This window comes from Mustela nigripes, chromosome 1 (assembly GCF_022355385.1).
Source record: "Mustela nigripes isolate SB6536 chromosome 1, MUSNIG.SB6536, whole genome shotgun sequence".
Lineage (NCBI taxonomy): Eukaryota > Metazoa > Chordata > Mammalia > Carnivora > Mustelidae > Mustela > Mustela nigripes.
The window spans coordinates 7,469,854-7,482,033 of NC_081557.1; the positions used below are offsets into that span (position 1 = coordinate 7,469,854).

The following is a 12,180-nucleotide window of genomic DNA, read 5'->3' on the forward strand; positions in this document are numbered from 1 at the left end:
GTCTGTCTCTCTCTCCGACAAATAAATAAAATCTTTAAAAAGAGAGAGAGACAGGGGACACTGGGATCTCTCCCATCCAAGGCCCACGCACCCTTTCTCACTTGCTCAAGGATGACTCTCCAGCCACCCTTCTCTTCCTCTCTTTAATTACCATTGGTTCCATCTCCCGTCAAGACCAGCAGTGATGTTCTCACGACTACACACCCAGAGGTTAGCCCTGGGATCCCAATCACCTGACTTTTCTGCAGCGCCTGGCAAGGTGGCAAACATTCCTTCCTGTTATCTCCTCTGGGCTCCCCTGATTGCACTGACGGGGGGGGGGGGGGGGGGCTCCCACGGTCTCCCTGTTGGTCTTCCCTGGGCTGGGGGCCCAGCACCAAGGCTCTGCTCTTTCCACAGCCACCAGGTGTGTGTATCTGGGGGAGAGGGGTCTTGCCAGTCTCGCAGGTTTGCCAGACTCGCAATCCAGCCTTTCACTCCCTTATGTCCAGCTTGGAACATCTCCCCTTGAATGTCTAGCGGCCAACTCAACTCAACAGACCCAAAAACGAATCCTATCTTCTCCCCCAGGTCCTCTCCCACGTGAACGGTAACAGTAGCTGACTCAGACCAGAATCCCTTGGACTCATCCTTGGTTCTTCCCTTTCTCTCACATTCCACGTCCAGCCACCAGCAGATCCCGTCAGCTTCACCTTGAGCTAAATCCAGACTCCAGCCTCAAGTCCCGCTCTCCCTGTGTAGCTACCATTCTGGACCAGGTCCCCGGCACACAGTGCCATTCTACCGCCCCCGTCTCCACCCAGTAGTCCACTGGCCCCTTTAAAGTAGCTTTTCTCCACAAACGTCTGAGGCTGCATTTGGAAATCAGTAGGAGCCGCTGCTGGGCACATCATGGTGGGGCCGGAGCAGCCCCCAGGGCCTGGAATGGCGGCCACGGAGAAAACACGCCTACTTCCGGCCGCACTTCCGGTGTTCTGGCTGTCGTTAGTGCCAGTGCAAAATCTACTGGCCAATTCCGTGTACCTAAAACTCATCTCTATTTTACATTTAAAACCGAAATTTCTTTTGCTTGTGCCTCAAAGACGCTGGCTGGGCTGCAGCTACCACACAGTGCGAGTGGAGGGCGAGTTCTGCTGGCAGGAGACTTCTCCGAAAACCGCTCACCATGGGAGAGCCCCAGACACCGGGGGCCACATTGTGGGTGAGGGCAGCCTCTGTGGTGTCCCCTCAGACACGGGCCACAGGCTTGGCGACAGATTCTGGGAACAAGCATTATCAGATACCCAGGCGAGGGAAACGCAAAGACTTCACTGAATTTCATTACACAAGTTCATTCAATTTTTTACTCTCTCATAGCGCTGTGAAAACAAATCTATGTTGTGGGAAGTGACAAAATGAGATTATTTATCTGTTTTAGTTTGCCTGGTGGTTCCCCACCACCCGATGACTGTCTTCCCCACCACCCGATGACTGCCAACCCCCAGAAGCTCAGAGGGCACTGCTTCTCTCTCCAACCACCCACTCCCTGTGGTCACCAGCCAAAGTATTGTCCCCACCCTCCATGGTTTTCCTTGTTGTTGTTGTTAAGATTTCATTTATTTATTTGAGAGATAGTGAGCAATAGAGAGAACATGAGTGGGGACAGAAGGAAAGGGAGAAGCAGACACCCTCCTGAGCAGGGAGCCTGACATGGGGCTCAGTCCCAGGACCCTGGGATCACGACCTCAGCAGAAGGCAGATACTTAATAGACTGAGCCACCCAGGAGCCCCCTGTTCATGGGTGGTGGTCGTTGTTGTTGTTGTTGTTGTTATTGTTTAAATAAACCTCTTTTTTTTTTTAAGATTTTATTTATTTATTTGAGAGACAGAGAGAGCGTAAGAGGGAAGAGGTCAGAGGGAGAAACAGACTCCCCATTAAGCAAGGAACCCAATGTGGGACTCAGTACTGAGCCGAAGGCAGTCACCCAACCAACTGAGCCACTCCGGTGTCCCATGGTTTTAAGTACAGATGTGGAAGTCTGCCTCACCAGCAGTGACATTCTGGGGCGTGGCAGGGTACAGGTTATGCTTCTGGGCTATTCCTCTAGGATCCCATCTCCATGGTGAGTAGAAGACCCAGCTCCTTTGCAAGAATGACAGGTTTCCTCATTTTCTGACCTCTGAGAATCTGTCATTGTCACAGCATCTTATCCTCTCATCCATTCCTTCCCAAACTACTACTCCACTGCACCCCAGCTCTCTCTCCCTCTTCTCCCCACTATGAGCATGTGGGTGGCTTCCAACTTCTTGTCTGAAATTCAGATTTATTTATTGTAAGTAGGAGCAAGCCACATGAAATGGCTCAAAGAGGGACTGAGCACTCGACTTCTTGGGTCATTGTGAGGCGCAGTTACATTTTGATAATTATGGTTTTATTGTAATTCACATTTCTTTCTTTTTAATATTATGTGCTTTAAAAAACTATTCATACAGGTAGAGTATATTATCTCTAAATTTCATTTCCAGGTAGCATAGAGGGTGTCACAAAACATCTATTGGGAAGGGAGCCTCTAGGTCTAAGACTGTCGAGGGCCTCTGTGACGGGAAGGGTCAGGTGACACCTCCTCAGCTCAGAGGACTTCCCGTTACCTCCCCATGCTGCTTCTTAGCTCTTCCTTCTTCTTATGCCCCGTCCCATGGGCTGGTTGCTGCTCCTCCAATGTGCCAGGCACACTCCTGCCTCAGGGCCTTTGCACCACTCTTCCTTCTTTCTGGATATTTCCTGCCCAGATATCCCAATATCTGGGCACACTCTCACTTTCTTGGATCTTTGCTCAGATACTTGCACAACCTTCCCTGACCCGGACCAGCCCAACACTGTCTGCTCCTCAGCCCTCCCTGCTCGTTCACCAGCATGTACTCCCAGCTGAGGAGCTATTCATGTCATTGCTGTGCCTTGCTTGTCCTCTGTCCTGCGTGGGGCACCCCACCACCCCCAGAACATAAGCTCTAAGTCAGCAGGGAGTTCTATGTGCTCTTTTTCACTGCTGAATCCCCGGTGCTTAGATCCATAAACAAATCCCAAATGAACAAATGAATATTTGCTTCACAGAGTTGTTTTGAGGGTTGAATGAAAGTGTCCAGTCTGGTGCTGGACACAGGGCAACGATGAGATACCAGACCCATCCCTCTCCTCTGGAGTTCCTGACAGAATAAAGCCCGTAGTGGATCAGAAGGAGCTGGGGAACTATTTCCTTTGCCCAAAAATGGTAGATGTGGATCCAAAATGGGGAGTTTAGTGTACTGGACACCAGGGCCTCCAGGAGAAAGTGGGGGATAGGGTGGGGGTGAAGAGCAGGTTAGAAATGCCCAGGTCCCTCAGCTGAGCCCAGTGGTGGAGCTGCCACCTAGGTCGCTGGGAGTCTGGGCAGCAAGTATCCCTCTGACTCTGCAGGATCTGGAATGGCCATGAGTGCCATGCTGGTGTCTGCCACTTACACCTGGGCACACCAGACACTGAGAAATAAAAGAACTACTTGCCCTTGAGGAGTTCTGTTTGTTTGCTTTCTGCAAATTTATTTCAACCTTCTAAGTAAGTATATGGAAGAAGGAGTTTTTAGAAAGTTGAATTCCATTTGGATTCCATAACGATAACCTGGGAGTAGGGAGCCTGTGGCACAGTCTTTAAGGAAACACTCATTCCTTTGCAAAGCCCAACCTGCATTTGTACTGGTGGGGGGCTCCCTTGAGTTTTAGAGGCCTTGGGGATCTCACATGCCTCACTCTTCTTTCTTGGAAGTTTGTCTTTGTTGAGTGAAATGGGATGGAATGGCTCTCTGGATGAATCTGGGATTATATTTACACCCACAACCCACCTAGGGGGCTATGTGCATTCAGTGTGCCCCAGGCTCGTCCTCTTTTGCTAAGAAGTTAGTTTAACAAAGTTGCAAGATACGAGGTCAATACGCAAAATCCATTGCCTCTCTTGATTCTAGCAATAATCCATTAGAAAATGAAATGTTTGGGGGCACCTGGGTGGCTCAGTGGGTTAAGCCACTGCCTTCGGCTCAGGTCATGATCTCAGGGTCCTGGGATCGAGTCCCACATCGGGCTCTCTGCTCAGCAGGGAGCCTGCTTCCCTCTCTCTCTGCCAGCCTCTCTACCTACCTGTGATCTCTCTCTGTCAAATAAATAAATAAAATCTTTTAAAAAAAAAAGAAAGAAAACGAAATGTTTGAAAACGCAATTTACAATGTATAACTTGTTAACCAACACCAACGCCTCCCTTCAACATGTCTTAGGACAATTTATTCATCAAAAGTTTGAAGTACTTGGGGTTCCTGGATGGCTCAGCCTGTTAAGTGTCTATCTTTGACTGAAGCCATGATCCCAGGATCCTGGGATTGAGCCCCACATTGGGCTCCCTGCCTAGTGGGGAACCTGCTTCTCCCTCTCCCTCTGCTGCTCTCCCTGCTTGGGCTCTCTCGCTCTCTCTCAAGTAAATAAATGGAATCTTCAAACATATGATGTACTCAGGGATAAAGTTAACAAAATATATGTCAGGCCTGCACCCTAAAAACTGCACAGCATTGCAGAGGACAAAAATACATGGAAAGATCACCTGTGCTGCTGGATAGCAAGACTCAATATTGTTAAAATGCCAATTCAACTCAGATTGAGCTTGGGGTTAATGCAACCCCAATCAAAAGCCCAACAGGCTTTCTGTAGAAACTTATAAGGTGATTCTGAAATTTACATGGAAATATAAATGTCCTAGAATAGCAAAAACAATTTTGAAAAAGAAGAAGAAGTTGGGAAAATGTATACTCCCGGATAATAGGACTTACTATAAAGCTATGGTAATCAAGGCAGGGTGATACTTGGCATAAGGGTAGACCAATCTCAGTGGGACAGAATAAGAAATCCAGAAAACAATTCAATGGGGAAAGGACAATCTACTGAGTAAAGTGCCAGAACAATTGGATATCTATATGGAAATGACTCATCCTTACACTGCACACAAAACTGAACTTGAAATGACTCATAGATCTAAACATAAAAGCTAACACGATAAAGCTTCTAGAGGGAAACAGGAAAAAAATCTTCACAACCTTTGGGTAGCAAAGATTTCTTAGGGAGCCCAAAGCATGAGCCAATAAAAAATTGATGAATCGAACTTCAAGGAAATTTTCAATTTCTGCTTTTCAGAGAACTTTGTTAAGAAAATAAAAAGGCAAACCACAGGCTAGGAAAAAATATTTGCAATATGTGTATGTGTCAAGAGACTCGTATCCACAATATACAAGGGACCCTTAAAATTCAATATGAAGACGACATGATTTTTCAGAATGAGGCAAATGAGTCCAACAGACTTTTCTCAAAAAAGAGATGCAAATGGTCAATAAGTGCAAGAACAAAGGCTCAGTGTTAGTAGTTTTGGGGCAGATTCAGATTAAAAGCCCAGTGAGACTCCAGGTCACACCGTTAGGATGGTTAAAATGGAAAAGACCGACAATCTCAAGTGTCGACAAGGAGGAGATGCAGAAGGAACAGCCACTGTGGAAGACCGCCCGGCAGTTTCTGACAAGGTCAAACACACACTCACTGGTAATCCCACCCCTAGGCATTTTTTACCCAAGAGAAATGGAAACATATGTCCACACAAGAATGTGTACGTTAAGTAGCAATCGTCTTCTTCATAGCCAAAACATGGATCAGTCTCACAGATACGACGCTGAGCAAAATGAACCAGACGTGAATGACTGCATAAAGTATGATTACATTTACACGAAATTCCAGGAAGAGTAAAAACCAGACTGTAGTGACAGAAAGTATGAATGGTCCCATGGGTCTGGATGCTGAGGGGGAAGGAAGGGCATTGCCTATAAAGCTTGGGGAGTGCTAAAAGTGATTGCAGCGGTGGTTACACGGACATACATGCTTGTCAAAACCCACACACTTAAGATAGATGCACATCACGGGGACGCCCAGTCGGTTAAGCGTCTGCCTTCTGCTCAGGTCATGCTCCTGGAGTCCCCTGATCGAGCCCCACACCGGGCTTCCCCATCGGGCTTCCTGCTCAGTGAGGAGTTTGCTGCTCCCTCTACCTGGCACCCCACTCGTGCTCTCTCTCTCTCACTCTCACTCTCTCAAATCAATCAATAAATAAATTTTAAAAAGGGACGCCTGGGTGGTGGCTCAATCTGTTAAGCGTCTGGTTTCAGGTCAGGTCATGATCTTGGGGTCCTGGGATCAAGAGCCCCTCGTGGGCTCCCTGCTCTGCGGAGAGCCTTTTTCTCGCTCCCCCTCTGCCCCTCCGCCTCTACTTGTGCTCTTTCTCTTGTCTCTCTCAAATAGATAAATAAAATCTTAAAAAAAAAATAAGATTCACATCATCATAACAAATTGTACCTCCTGAAGTTTATTCTATAAAATCCTATATTCCTCATGTTCCTTGCTAAGAAGCCCAGACACCGTGCCTATCTGACGCTCACATTCCACAATTCTGAAGTGAGAATTTGGAAAAAAAAAAAAAAAAAAAAAAAAAACAAGTTACAAGGGTGAAAAAAAAAAAAAAAAAAAAAAAAAGAAAATTTGAAAAAAAAAAAAAAAAAAAAAAAAAAAACTCACTTGACTGGGTTGTAAAATGAGAAGAAGATAAAATGTGTGGAAAGGCCTTGAAAACCGTAACACAAAATGCAAATGTTAATTACAGTTCCTTTTTATAAATGAGAAACCGGAAGAAAGAGTGTAGCCCGCCATCAGGAATGGCCTTACCTGGAAGATTCGGTGAGTGAAACACGCAGGACATGTTAAAAGGAGGAGCCGGTGTCATGAACTGAACGAGCCTTCTGGAGAAGGTGGGATTGGAGAGTCAGCAAGTCGGAGACCGTGGAGGGGCTGGCGGTGGCTGGCCTGGGGGAAAGGAGCACGAGGGGGAAGGAGAGCGTGTGCCCCCCACCAGGAAGGCATCAGGGCGTGGAAGCAGCTGGTGCCTCCCCCAGACCCTTGACCTGGAAAGACGTGCTCCGCCAAGGGCAGCCACCTCCCTGGAAGAGCTTGGGAGGTCACACCCCCCGCCAGGGTCACCGGGCCCCAGGGATGCTCTGCTTCTTCACCCAACTATAGGACAGCTCCGTGGTGCCCCCCATGCTCCAGGCTCCCGGGATCAGGCTGAGGCTGGGGGACCAGGGCCAACACATGGTCTCCTCCCTGCTCCCTGTGCCTCCCGCTCCCGAGAGCCCTCCCTCAGTGAGCCACCTGCTCAGGAAGCCCCATCTGAGGGATTCCACTTCTGGGGAGTCTGACCTAAGACACCAGGAAATAATGCGTGGAAGGGTAGGGAAAGATCCAAGAGAAAGCAGAAGTCTATGAGAAAGCAAGGCATGGGGCCACTCTTGGTCTCAGGGTCTGGGGCGGCTCCTCGGGAGAAGCTCTGAATCCACCGTGTCCGTCCTCGGCTCTCACACCATCCATACCCTTGTTCCTATGGGATAAGGCCTATCACCCTTGGCTCGGCCTTCAGGGCTCCTACTCACTCCTTCCCGACACAGGCTGCCCGATCTTCACGTGCCTGAATGTCACAGTCACCTCCCCTGCTCAAGCCTGAGCAGATCATTAGGAAGATCATTAGGTCTCTGAGTGTTCCCGGGCCCTCCCTGATGACCCCATGGGGTCCACACTGCCTCCTCCCCCTCCATCAAAGCCGCACCCCCAGGCAGGCCATGAGCCCTATGAGGGCAGGGTGGCCAAGAAGGGGTTTCACAACTCATCAATCCCAGAATCCAAAAAAGCTCTGAGTGGGGAGGTATTTATAAAAAGGGTTTCTTTGGAGAAAACTGGAAGTCCCACCTTCCACCAAGTGTAATGAGGGAAGGGAAGAAAAAGGGGTGTCTGCCTCCCCCCTCAAGACTAGAGAGTCTGGGGCTTCCACAGAACTTGATAGGGATGGACCCCACTGTTGGGGACACACAGTGAGGACGAGACCATGGTGCTCCCCTGGCCCACTGACAAGCGGGGTCCAGCCTGCCTCCCAGAGTTGGTCCAGGCAGAGGAGGACAAAGATTACACTTGTGGGCATGCTGGCGTCCCACCGGTCAGTGGGGACAGCACATAGCCCTCTCAGAGGTGGGTTTCAGTCCAAGGACCTGAGAAGGGAAGTCAGCGTACAGGGCACTAGAAGATACCACCTCCCCCAGAGCACACAGACCTCTGCCCCGAGAGTCTCTGTCACTCACATCAGCCCAGGAGACAAAGTGGCTTTTCAATCCCAGCAGATCCCAGAGCACACACAAAGCTCTTGGGACCTGACAGTCGTGCCAGGCCTTTCCTGCCTCCTGGTCACTCCCTGGCCCACCGCCAGCTGCAGAGGGGAGAGGACAAGGACACAGCTGAGACCTCCTCGCTGCTGCCCGCCATCAGCCTGCCGTCATGACATGTCTTGGCTGGGAGCAAAATAGGACAGATATGGGGACTAGAAACCTTGAATTTCCAAACTGAGACCTTGCTTTAGACTTTCAGAGACTATAGGACATTCCTTCTCTGTGAGTGATTGCAAAAGTCAGGGGATGACCCAAATTTTCATCTCCCACTGCACTGGGCTGAACAGGATCCCCCCAGAATCCACATCCACCCAGAACCTCAGAATGTGACTTTATTTGGAAATAGGGTCTTTACAGCTGAAAGCAAGTTAAGATGAGTTAAAAAGGTTGGGACCTAAATCCACTGAGTGCTGCCCTTATACGGAGGTGGGGGGAGGAACTGGGTCACAGACACACACAGAGGGAAGGCAGGTGAGGACACAGAGATGCGGGGAAGAAGGCTCGTGCTGACGGAGGCAGAAATGGCAGAAACGGGAGAGATGGGTCTACAAGCCAAGTGATGCGGAGACCTCCTGCAGTCTGGAAGCTGGAAGGGACTGGGGAGATGCCTCCCTAGAGCCTTGGGAGGGAGTGCGGTCCTGCCGGCCCCCTGCTTTCAAATGTCAGCCTCCAGACCTGCAAGGGTAGAAATGACTGTCATTATGAGCCCCCAGTTTGGGGCACTGTTACAGCAGCCCTTGGGAACCAACACGCTCACCATCTAAAGTTAGTGTCCCGCTGGCTCCTTCCACAGCCCAGCCAATGGCAGGTGCCCTACGGCACCCTCTGAGGACTCGCTGGGCCCCCTCGACAGAGGAGAGCCCGAGTGCAGCTGCCCTTCCCGCGGTTAGGTGGCTGCTGGCCACACTGTCACGGAATCAGATGTGCGAACCCCATCCCTCCTGGGTGCCCCCGGTGAGGATTCGGAGACCATGTTGCCAAGCCCCGTTCCTCTCCGAGGGCCTCGCCCCAGATGCCCCATTCAGATCCAGTTTGTGGAGGGTATAAATCTACCATGTGGGGGCTTAAACAAGAGCCCTTGAATCTAATTAAAATCCCACAAACCCCATAGCTGCTCCCAGGAAGCGGCGTCTTCCACGGTGTTTCTAAGAGCACATTCCCCTTCTCATCTCGGCAGTAAGCATGTCTCTGGTTTCTCTTTGCTCATTCATTTGTGCTGGGCTCCCAGGTGCTTTGAACCCAGATCTAGTTTGCTTGAGGGAATCAGCCCACGGGGAGACTCTTCCAAATACCCAGGTGGACCTGGATTTTCCCAGGTGACACTTCATCAGCTCAAGGATGCCAATGATCACCAGATAACACCCAGAGCAGGAAAGCATCGCGGGCAGCCCGGCTCATCAGGGGCCTGGACATGGCCTCTTGTCAGCTCTGGGTACCAATTGCCTCCAAGGCAGAGGTGTGTCTTCTAATCAAATTAGTGCCTGGAGCAGGTGAAAATGAACTTGAATTTCACAACTAAGGGAGAAGGTCATACTTTTTCTATTTCAGAATGTACAGACTCTATTTCCCTTACGGATATCAATGACTCAGATTCTGTGTCTTTTTCTTTCTTGTCTATTTTATTTTTATTCTTAATGTTAATAACGCCTTTCGTGCAACTTACAAAGAGCTTTCCAAGAGTACAGGGCCATCCTGGTTTTGTAGGTGAGATCTGTGCTGCTAATGGTTGGGAAATTTCCCAAAACCCCTGGGCTCTCTTCTCCAAGTCAAAGCTACCCCCCCCCCCCCCCGCTTTATTGCTTCCTCCTGAAGCTAATGAATGGAAATTTGGAGTGAAGGAAACTCAAGAGCCCATTTAATGGAATCACTTGGGAAACCAGTCAGAATCTACGAACTAGAAGATTCCTTGCACGGAAGGCTAGTAAAAAATCCAAGGAGAATTTCTCTGCCTCCCCAAAGAGTGGGACGCTGGGAGAGATTCCCTTGGTGACGTCGGTCCCTTCTCTGGAACTGAATTAACAGAAATACAGCCTGTGTTCATGGCTTGCCCACTCCTGGAAGATTCCTGGTGTGGACTACAGAGGAAGGCTGTGTCTACATCCAATCCCCCTCCCCAGCCCCACCCCACCGACAGAGTCCTGACTCCCTGGAGAGGTAGAGACTGGAGAAATCTGGAGACCCCAGTTCTACTGTTCACTCACTGTCACAGGCCGAATTGTGTCCCCCAAAGTCAGATGTTGAAGCCCTAACCCCCATCCCTCAGGATGTGACTGACTGCATTTGGACACCTTTGAGGAGATGACAAAGTTAAAATGAAACCATCAGAGTGGTCCCCAATCCAGTTTGAACTCTTGATTTCGGCTCAGGTCAAGGTCTCAGGGTCATGGGATGGAGCCCATGTCCTGGGCATGGAGCCTGCTTAGGATTCTCTTTCTCCCTCTCCCTCTGCCCCTCCCCACCCTACTTGTACACTCTCACTCAAACACACAGAAGATTTATTTAATGTATGTTAGAAGCAGTTTTGACTGCATATAAAAACTCAAAAAAAAAAAAAAAAACAGTGGCTTAAATAAAATAATAGTACGTTTGTCTCACACACAAAAAGATGCAGATGAAGGTCAGCCAGAAATGGTACAACAGTTCCATTGTCAATAAGGACCCCACACTTTTCCTTCTTTCTGTTCCACAATTCCAGTACTTGGTGTCATTTTCAAGTCAACCTCACGTTCCAAAAGGGCTGCCAGAGTTCCAACCATCCAATCAGCATTCCAGGCAACAGAAAGGGGGGAGAGGGACAGAACAAAAGTGCATCCTCCCTACTGGATTGACACCCTGCAAGCAGCCCTTCTGTCCTGCCAACATCTCACGTGCCACCCCATGCTGCGAGAGAGGCTCTTTAATGTAGTTTTAGCCAGGTGCATTTTCACCACAAATACCGTTTGGCTCTTTTACTTGGAAAGAATGGGAAAGTTAGTACTGGATGACAACTAGTAACTTCTGCCACAGTAGACAAATACTAACACAAAAGCTGGCCTGACAATACTAAAATAAGAATTTATGACAGAAAGCATTATTAGGCATACACAAATAAATATACAACATAATGATAAAGTATACTTTCATCCAAATCATGAATTTGCATGCACCTAACAATGTAACTTCATATGCACAAAGCTAAAACGGACTCATTTACAATGAGAAATCGCATGGAGGAAGGATTTTGATACTCATCTATCAGAAACTATAGATCAGGCAGATAAAAAATGTAATAATTTATAATGTCTGAACAACATAATTCACAAGCCTGATCTACCTTACATATTTGGGTGCAACACATAGACAATATTCATTATTTTCAAGCACACACTGAACATATGTAAAAATTGACCATTTGAGAGGTCACAGAGGAAGTCTTAAGAAATACCGAAAAATCTGTATCTTATAGGCTGCAATCTGTCAGCACAATGCAGTTAAACTGAAAAATAACACTTTAAAAAACTTTTTCTTTAACCTCACTCATTTAGAAATAAGAAATAAGCCTTGGGTAAATCAAGATAATAAAGGAACCTACAGGGGTGCCTGGGTGGCTCAGTGGGTTAAGCCTCTGCCTTTGATAGGTCATGATTTCAGGGTCCTGGGATCAAGCCCTGTGTCGGGCTCTCTGCTCAGTGGGGAGCCTGCTTCCCCCTCTCTCTCTGCCTGCTTCTCTGCCTCCTTATGATGGCTGTCTGTCAAATAAATAAAATCTTTTAAAAAAAGGAACTTACAAATACATGACAAAGTATTGAGAATTGGGTGTTGAGAGAGGTACTGCTTTTCCAAAATTTGTGGGACACAGAAAAAGTGCACAGCTACTTAGTTCTAAATGTACACCCTTAAC

General features: G+C 48.4%; 1 long non-coding RNA gene across 2 annotated transcripts in view; it reads right to left on the reverse strand.

Annotated features, from left to right (window-relative positions):
- LOC132006010 (uncharacterized) overlaps nt 1-12,180 on the reverse strand; it is a 73,464-nt gene that overhangs the window by 17,261 nt on the left and 44,023 nt on the right. Inside the window, exon 3 of one of the 2 annotated variants that reach the window (XR_009400980.1) lies at nt 6,757-6,894. This is a non-coding gene — a long non-coding RNA (uncharacterized LOC132006010). Of the gene's footprint in view, nt 1-6,756; nt 6,895-8,663; nt 8,976-12,180 lie in introns of those variants that run through there. The other variant, XR_009400977.1, reaches the window with a different exon arrangement.